The sequence below is a fragment of the Desmodus rotundus genome, chromosome 2 (genome assembly GCF_022682495.2).
Source record: "Desmodus rotundus isolate HL8 chromosome 2, HLdesRot8A.1, whole genome shotgun sequence".
NCBI lineage: Eukaryota > Metazoa > Chordata > Mammalia > Chiroptera > Phyllostomidae > Desmodus > Desmodus rotundus.
In genome coordinates, this window is record NC_071388.1 from 90,229,821 (window position 1) to 90,238,670 (window position 8,850).

General features: G+C 41.5%; 1 pseudogene; it reads left to right on the forward strand.

Moving 5' to 3' along the window:
• Positions 1 to 45: 45 nt before the first annotated feature.
• LOC128780228 (immunoglobulin lambda constant 6-like) lies at positions 46 to 2,489 on the forward strand (annotated as a pseudogene).
• The last annotated feature ends 6,361 nt before the right edge of the window (positions 2,490 to 8,850 follow it).

Consider the following 8,850-nt stretch of genomic DNA (forward strand, 5'->3'; position numbering starts at 1 on the left):
CTCACCCTCTAAAGACTCCCTTGACATTTCTGATCATTCAGTGTCACAAAGCAGATGTCCCTGATGTCCCTGGTTACCTCAGACAGTTTTGGATTCAGTAAGAATTACCACCCTGCCTCTGGTTTTGCGATATTTCTGGTATCTCAGCTACCACATCAGGCAGGATAACTTAAAGCAGCAAATGTCAAATATTGAGGTCTTGAGACCTAAATGACACGCTCAAAGACATCATTAAAGACCCCAGCCCTGGCTGGCGTAGCTCAGCGGATTGAGCGTGGGCTGCAAACCAAAGGGTTGCTGGTTCGATTCCCAGTCAGGGCACATGCCTGGGTTGCAGGCCAAGTCCTGAGTGGGGGCCACATGAGAGGCAACCACACATTGATATTTCTCTCTCTTTCTCCCTCCCTTCCCCTCTCTCTAAAAATAAATAAATAAAATCTCTAAAAAACAAACACCCCAGAGAGTTTTTGTGAAGTGAATTATGTCTGTTAATATTTACCATATCTGAATTTAAAACTGACAAATTTAAAAAATGAAAACGTACAAGCCCACATTCTATGAGCCATCAGAGTGATGTCAACATGACAGATCATGTAGCTTCTAGAAAACCCCACAGCACAGATGTGACAGAATGAGAGTGAAACCTGGTCAGAAGAGAAGCCCAAGGCCCACTCCAAGGAAATCAGTTCCTCATCCACTGGGCACTTGGTTGCCCTTCGTAGACCCTCCAGGCCCCAGGAAGATGCTCCAGAGACTAGAGGCAGCCTTGGGGAACTGGGCTAAAAGGGCAGGAGCAGGTGTGCTCCCCACCCAGCACCCCAGGGGTGAAGCCAGCAGGGGTTACGGTGGGAGATGGTTGAATATGGATCCCAACCACAGCAAGGGAGACAATGTCAGATGCCACCCTAAAGAAGACCCCCAAGAGTAACAGCCTTGGAGAGGACTGGGCACTGGGGGCAGGTACCAGAGGAGGCCCAGGAAGAGGGTGGGGCTATTCAGGTTAGGGCACGCTTGGATGGCCACTGCCAGTGAGGACCAGGGACACCTGCCAATGGCACCCACCCCCTGCAGGGAGTTCATACTGAAGGTCAGGCTGGAGCTACCTTTGACCCTGAAGGAAGATGAGGACCATGACAGGACAAGTGGGCCATGAGGACTCCCAAGGACAGAGTCCTGGCCCCAAGCAGCATTGGCTTCCAATGCTGCTCGGCCCGGCTGTGGCCACCCATGGCCTGCCGCCCTTGACAGCAACATTTCAGAGCAGGGTGCCAGGCCCCCAAGACCTGGCAGGAGCAGCATTTGGAGCCTGAGGGAATATAGCTTCCTATTGGCCTCTTGGGGACAGGCCCCAGGTGCTGGCCTGATGGGTTTTAGTCTGGGCCTTTGTCACCAAGGTATGTCCTCTGGAACAATATCCAGCTCCTCGTCCTAGGTCAGCCCAAGTTTGCACCCTCAGCCACTCTGTTTCTGCCCTCCCCTGAGGAGCTCAGCAACAACAAGGCCACACTCGAATGTCTCATCAGTGACTTCTACCCTGGCAGCGTGATGGTGGCCAGGAAGGCAGATGGCAGTCTCATCACCTAGTCTGTGGACACCACCAAGTCCCAAAACAGAACGAAAACAAGTAATGGGCAGCAGCTACCTGAGCCTGATGTCCAACAAGTGGAGGTCAAGCCTCAGCTACAGCTGCCATGTCACCCATGAAGGGAACACTGTGGAGAAGACAGTGGTCCCCGCACAGTGTTCTTAGGACCCTGAGTCCCCCACCATCGGGGTCCCTCCTCAGCCAGACACTCCATTCTCTAGCTCGCCACTGCACCCATGAGGCCCCTACCCAGGTCAGCTCAGACTGAGCAGGTCCCCCTCTCCCTGTTTCTGCTTCTCCTTAATAAAGACCTAATCATTTATTGAAACATAAGGAAATAAATAAATTACTGAAGACAGCCCACTTACAGTATAGACAAAGAAGGAGACCACTTTATGAGGAGACTTCAGAGTCTTTCAAACAGCTATCCGTATTCACAGTTCCCAAGCCATCTAGTAATAACCTTTCTAGGAGTTCCCCTTAAAGTGCTGAGGGCCATAGGACTAATCCCTCCTTAATCAATAACAATTGGATTTAAATTGGCTTATTAAATAGATTATCAGTTACTTTGCAAGATATTGAAAGCTTTGGACTTGGAATAGGAAGGTTTTGATGGACAAGACTAGGGAGGGTCATAAGAATGAAAAGAGGAAGAGGAAGGGAGGCAGATCTGATGCTTGGGCACTGGTCTTGCCTCGTGACTCCTGCTGTCACACCCGGGACAGGCTCACCCTGCATACTCATCTCATAGTGCTGCTTCTGGATTTGTGAATAAGAAAGAAGCAGCTTGAGTTTTCTATATTTAAACCACATTGAGAAAGTTGTAAACATTTGAGTCACTTAGAGTAACTCAGTCACATAATTATTTTCTTAGTAAAAATTTAGAAAAATCCCAGCGTGGTGGTCAACTTACTGTAAGACAGGGAACGGGGGGGGGGGGGGGGGGGAATCCCTTTGTGCTTAAATAAAACTAAAACTAAAAGTGAGGATTTAGAAGAAGGAGGGGGTACGAATTTATGAATTACCAGCTAGGTAACATGTAAACTCAGGTTTAAAGAGAACAAAATCCATATGGCTTTGGTTAAAATACTTTTCTTGGACAAACTTTCCTCTAATGTCATTCTTAGATCATCGGGAGAGAGAAACAAAGCCCCCCTCAACTAATTCCTGAAAACTGTAATGTTGTTTCCAAAACATTCCAATTTGACTTCAATCTCACCACCACAGTTGCTCAGACCAATGAACATGTACGAGGAAACAGAGCTATGAGCCAATTCTCAGCAAGCTGACTTGTACAGACATTACATTCATTAGATCCCTGTGAGATTTGAAGGTATTTAAGCCCATTTTTGTACGTATGAAAAATGAGGCTTTTCAGACACTTTCCTCAGGTAACACTGTGAATGTGAGATGGGGCTGAAACCCCAGCTGAGAATCCCAGGCTTCCTGCCCAGCACCCTCTCTGTCCCCTTTATTCATCCTGTGATTCATCCCACATCCTCTTTGTCAGTATATCCCGTTTGCTCTATCAATATACTAGGAGTCCTACTCATACTCCTAATCTTACCACCTGGCCTAAACCATCATTATTTTTCCTAGATTGTTGCCACAGCTTGCTTGCTTTCTTCTTTTTTTCTTTTTTTCTTTTTTGAGATTTTATTTATTTATTTTTAGAGAGAGGGGAAAGGAGGAAGAGAGGGAGAGAAACATCAATTGGTTTCCTGTCACATGCCCCCGCCTGGGGCCTGACCAGCAGCCCAGATCTGTGCCCCGATGAGAATGGAACCAGTGACCTTCTGTTTTGTGGGACAACGCCCAACCCACTGAACCACACCAGCCAGGGCAAATTGTTGCTGTAGCTTTCTAATTAATCTCCCTGTTTCTGCTTTCTGCTTCTTTTCATCTATTTTTAAAAACTGTTTTAAAATATACATCAAGAAATATCATGTCATTCTTCTGCACAAAATTTCCAAGTACTTCTCATCTCACGTAGAGTAGAAGCCAAAGTCGTTACAATGACTCTGTCTACACGATTGGGCTCCAAAATCACCTCTTACAATTCTTTCCCCGATCTTGCTTTGCCAGCCACACTAGTCTCCTTGCTATTTCACCAACACCCAAGACATGCTTCCATCATACGGCCTGGGCACTGACTCTTTTCTCTGCCTGGAGTGTTGTTGTTGTTGTTGTTTTCCTAACAAAAATATGTTAATGTAGGTATCCACAAAAGAACATTACATTTAGGTGGTAAAATTCAGGTTATAAATATAAGATAAATATCAAATAATATTGTACTTCCGGTTTAATGGAAAACATAACTGCTGTTACAGTCACGCTTAATACTTTGGCTAAGTCTAAAAAGAGAATGCGCAAAAGTGTCAAAGATGTAGGCAAAGATTTAACAGTTCACGTAATCCTTAGCCCTTCTGAGAAACTATGCTTGGGAAATATGTGACAAGTAAGTATCCTGTAGTAGGCGGCTTCGGTTCGTCAGTGGTCATTCTGTTCTTGTATTTTGAGCACTAAAAACTGGATTCAACGTCTGCTCAACAAGCTAATAATACTATGATTCCTTCATATTCAAAAATATGGTTTAAATTTGGAAAGTTCAAGATAAAGCATACTTGCTTTCATAATTACTTTTAGATGCGGTTGAGACTACGTCACTGTACGTAGTCAGGTGTACTACTGTGCACAGTTCATTCTAGTTACCATACTTTGTATTTTTATTTGTGTCAGCTGCACAAAGTTTATGCCCCCAAAGAAGTCTGTCGATCCAGAAAAATAGTTACATTTAATTTATTTTAAAGGTGAATGAACTAAAGAATAGGCTTTTCTTGATATCTCATTTTCAAATTATTGATACAAACTTGCCAAAAGAAATACCATATTTTGCCATGTATAATTTGTACTTTCTTTGTCCAAAGTTTGGAGGGAAAAATAAGGATGTGCATTATATGTGGGTAGTACCTGAAATAACTTATATCTGTTCTTGTGTTTTGTAATTATTTGTTACATAAAATTTCTTTTACCATATGTTGAAAAATAAATGTTAAAAGTCCTTTATAATATGAAAATAAGTATCTAAATATAAATAAATTAAAATTAAATTAAAAAATTAAAATGAAAGATTTTGTTCCTGAAAATTTGGGCCAAAAACATGGCTGCACAATATACACAGCAAATATAGTAATTATATATTTTTCCCAGCCTTGAATAACCTGCAGAAAGTTTCCAAGATAGCCACATTTTTTGTTCAACTTACAAAAATAAATAAGGGCTTTCTTACTGATAGCATTTACATTCTCAGCTCTCTAAAGTACACATTAAAAAACAAAGTACAAAAAATGACTTTTCAGCTTCTGACTAGATCACTTAGTTACATAAAGTATTTTTTGTGCCAACATTTTCTCAAATTCAAAAGATATCTACTGAGGACTTGGCAAAGTCTTCATTTCAAATTATTCATTCTGTTTCCATGGCAATACTGCAGGATTCCTTGGCTACCATTAGTTTCATCAGTTGACTATGGAATTTCTCAGTCTTCTTTATATCTTGAGCTTTGTCTGTTCTACCTTCCAAAGAAAGTAAATCATCTGTAACTTTAATACACAAACCCCATTCAGGATGCCTATATCTGAGAACCTCACATGCCTTCATAAGGTCAGTGAGATAAAGTTTCTCCACAGTGGGGGACAGAACTCCTCCCAGGTCTTGTATTGTGGCTTTGTGGGCCTGGGGCTGAACACCAAAGGGAGGCAGGGTGGACCACTTTTTTTTCCCCTTAGCACATATGCCCCTTCCCCAGCAAACACTTTCTATTTCTCCTGCTTCGTTTTCCTCCACTGCACTCGTCATTATACCATGAAACATACTTTATATGTTTATTTTATCTGTCATCTTCCGTTAGATTGTAAGCTTCATCAGGGCAGAGGGTTTTTTTAATCTGTTTGCTTGCTTGCTTTTCCTGAGCACATAGTACAGGCGGTCAATCCATATTTCTTGGACAAATTAATTTTATGCTAATACATTATGGGAAGGAGGAGTAGTTCAAACACCTTCGCTTTGGAACATTTTTGCTGCCCACGGGAGAGGAAGATTGTATTGCAGAGGAGGCAAAGGACTTTTACAAATTGTTGGTCATGAGGTCTAGAAAAGTACAATAAATTTAGAGCCAAAAGAGGAGTTTTAAGTTCCATTCCTGACATTCAGTAATGTGTGATCAGTCACTTAATCTCTCCGAATTTGCATTTCCTCGATTACAAATTTTATGTGCACCAAGTCTGTCTTACTGAGTGGCTATAAGGCTCAAGTGCAAGTTTATATAACCAAATCCCCCACTGACACAGCATAGGGCTCAAGTTCTTAGTTACCTTCCAATTCCTTCTCACCCCCAAAGTCAGCCCCACCGTTGTCCAGAAGTGAACATTGGATGTGGGGTTGAAGAGGGGGTAGGAGTGCTGGCAGTGGGAGCTGGTCTTTGGCTTAGCAGAGAGAAAAACATCTGCTGGGATCTGCTTCAACATAAGCAGATACCCCAGCACACCATCCACAGAATGATTTGGCCTTTCCTTGTGCTGAGGATAAGGCAAAAAGAGTAAAACACAAAAGTTAGTGTTCTTGCTATTGAGCATTTGGTTTTCTGAATACAGTTTTGTCATCTTGCTCTGGAGTATTAACAGCCACAACCTGCCATCAGAGATGGGAGACAGCCCTCCAAAATATTTAAGGGGATGCCAAAATTGATATTCCTTAGAATTCTCTCCTTAGAGTTATCTTGTTTTACCGGATATGAATATGTCATGATAGAAAAATCTAGCCAGAACTCAAAAGCTTCCAGAGAACTCAATGGACACTTTGATATGTGTAACTAAAATCACATCAGTTTGGATAATGGAAAATTCAACTCCAAGAGTTGGAACTCAGAAAAAGAGATTTTTTTTCTGGAAGTAGCTTGTACTTTCTAGTCCAACAGCAGAAAGGCACTGAAGCCCAGCCGCCCAGATGATGCACTTCAAATATTATGTGATTCTGTATCTCGTGTTTAGTCTGCATGTAGTAATTTCCTCAGCGTGTACACATGTTGGTTTCCCTTCTTATAAATCCAAGACAATATTCTAAACATCTCATGTAAAAATAAATCAGGTGATGGCTTTACTTGCTCTTAAGTCATGTATTAATTAATAGGCCCAATGGCTCTTCATAAGAAATATCAGGAAACACTAAAATTTTAGTGACAGTGAGCAGCCTGATGAGAGCACATTGATTCTGTTGCATGGACAGGACTGGACTAGACCAGTGTTTGTGAAAACAGCCTAAGAATATCCTAGAATTTTATTCCCCTTTTTCATTTGTCCCAGTGAATTTCTACAAGTCCAAGACAGTCCTGCCGCTGCCCAGACATGATTGGAACCCCTCGGGTAAAGGTAATGCTTCTCTCTACTTTGTCTATAGCTAACTTTAACTTACAAATCCCTTGGAAACACAGGCTGCATTCCTTGTGGGAACTTGCATTTGATTTGACTGGGTTTTGTGCCCAAAGCATCATCAGAAGCCACTATCCCGTATAAACAAAGGTTAGCTACAGTTTGAGACCTAGGTCTTAGGAGTTGACTGACATTAATGCCCCTGGGCAAGCGGAAACTTCCAACAGTGTGGCATCGCGTGAGTTTCCATGGAAGAGACTGTGTAAGAATCATAAAAAGTCAGAGTTAGAAGGGATTTCAGAGATGAGGAAACTGAGGCCTGGAAATATCAAGTGACTTACTGAAATCACACGAGCCTCGCTCCTTCACTAGGATACATGAGAGGACCAGAGAGCAGAAATTCCCAATGTATCCACAAAGAGTCTTGTGGCCTTACGGAACTGGTTAGGGGTACTGACTCAGCACAGAAAAGACATTTTCTACATCTAAATATTGTTTCAGGACCTCAGCACTTACTGGAACCCAAAATTTTCCTGGACGGCTTCCCTGTAGGACACTCAAAGCGGTTTCCATCACTGGTTGTTGACATACCTCCAGCACCTTTGGCAGTGAATCGGTAAACAGCTGGTTCGATAGACAACATGGACAGTTCTGATCTTACGCTTACATTCTTTTCTTTGACTAGAATAATTTTGATTGTTTTCAGCGAAACTATTTTTTGCTTGTATCTTGATGTGGGTATGTGAGAGAGAAACACGTTCTTGAGTAAGGAGGGGAAAGTTTCCAGATATATCCCGTTAACAACAAAAAGAACAAAAACCCCAAGAACTATTCATGAAGCTAACACTTATGAAGCCAGACTTGAATGAATTTCTATTCACTTTCATCAAAAGCTAAACATACTGGAGAAAATATTTCAATAGTGGCAGAAAGTTAAAAAGAAAGAAAACAAGTGATTTCACGAGCCTGGCGCTCATGTTTGGCTTGGCTTATTGGACAGGGAGATGGAATAAAGGTGGTGATGCTGTTAAATGAAGTTTGTGATAATTGGATTTTTTGCCAATTAAGTATGTAATTTTCTGACCATACAGTTGTTAGTAACATTTAATTTCTCTTTACTATTTTTACACGTGTTTCTGCTAATTGTGTTAATGGCTGTCAGACAGCAGTGAGTAGCAATCACCGAGGACTGTTAGCCATCCCACTGTACTGGGTCCTGAGAGAGTTGCAGAGGGAGGCACTGATCAAAGCCTTTTTCTGGAGAAATTTAACACTTAATGATAGACAAAATAAACTTACCTGCATATATTTTTAAAAATTGTGAACATTCATAAAATAATGTCATACATGGGAAATAAAATTTAGAAATGGATCTATTATCATTCATTGTATACTTTGTACATAATTACAATGTAATGATATGATGTCTTGGGTATGGATGATAGGGAAGAAGATTGTTTATATATTGATCACTATTGAAACTGAGGTTCATTATACTCTTCTTTCCACTGTTGCATATGTTTGAAAAATCTCATAATCCCAAATTTAAAAAAAAGAACAAGATTCCAACTTTCTTACTGACTGACTGCCTGAGGGTGGCCTTTCATCTAAGCAAGAACACCATAATCTCCTCTATTTTTCACAATCTGTTTAGTATCATTGCCACCTTTTCACCTGGTCTCCAAACGAAATTTGCCCTCAGTCAACAACCTTGAATTCGATTACTCATGACCTTTATCAATAAAAACATAATGCCAAATGCTCGGCGCTCAATCTTTTATCAAAGCTCGGGTGTTAAAATGATTACACCACCACTCTTGACAAAGGTCATAGTAGGGA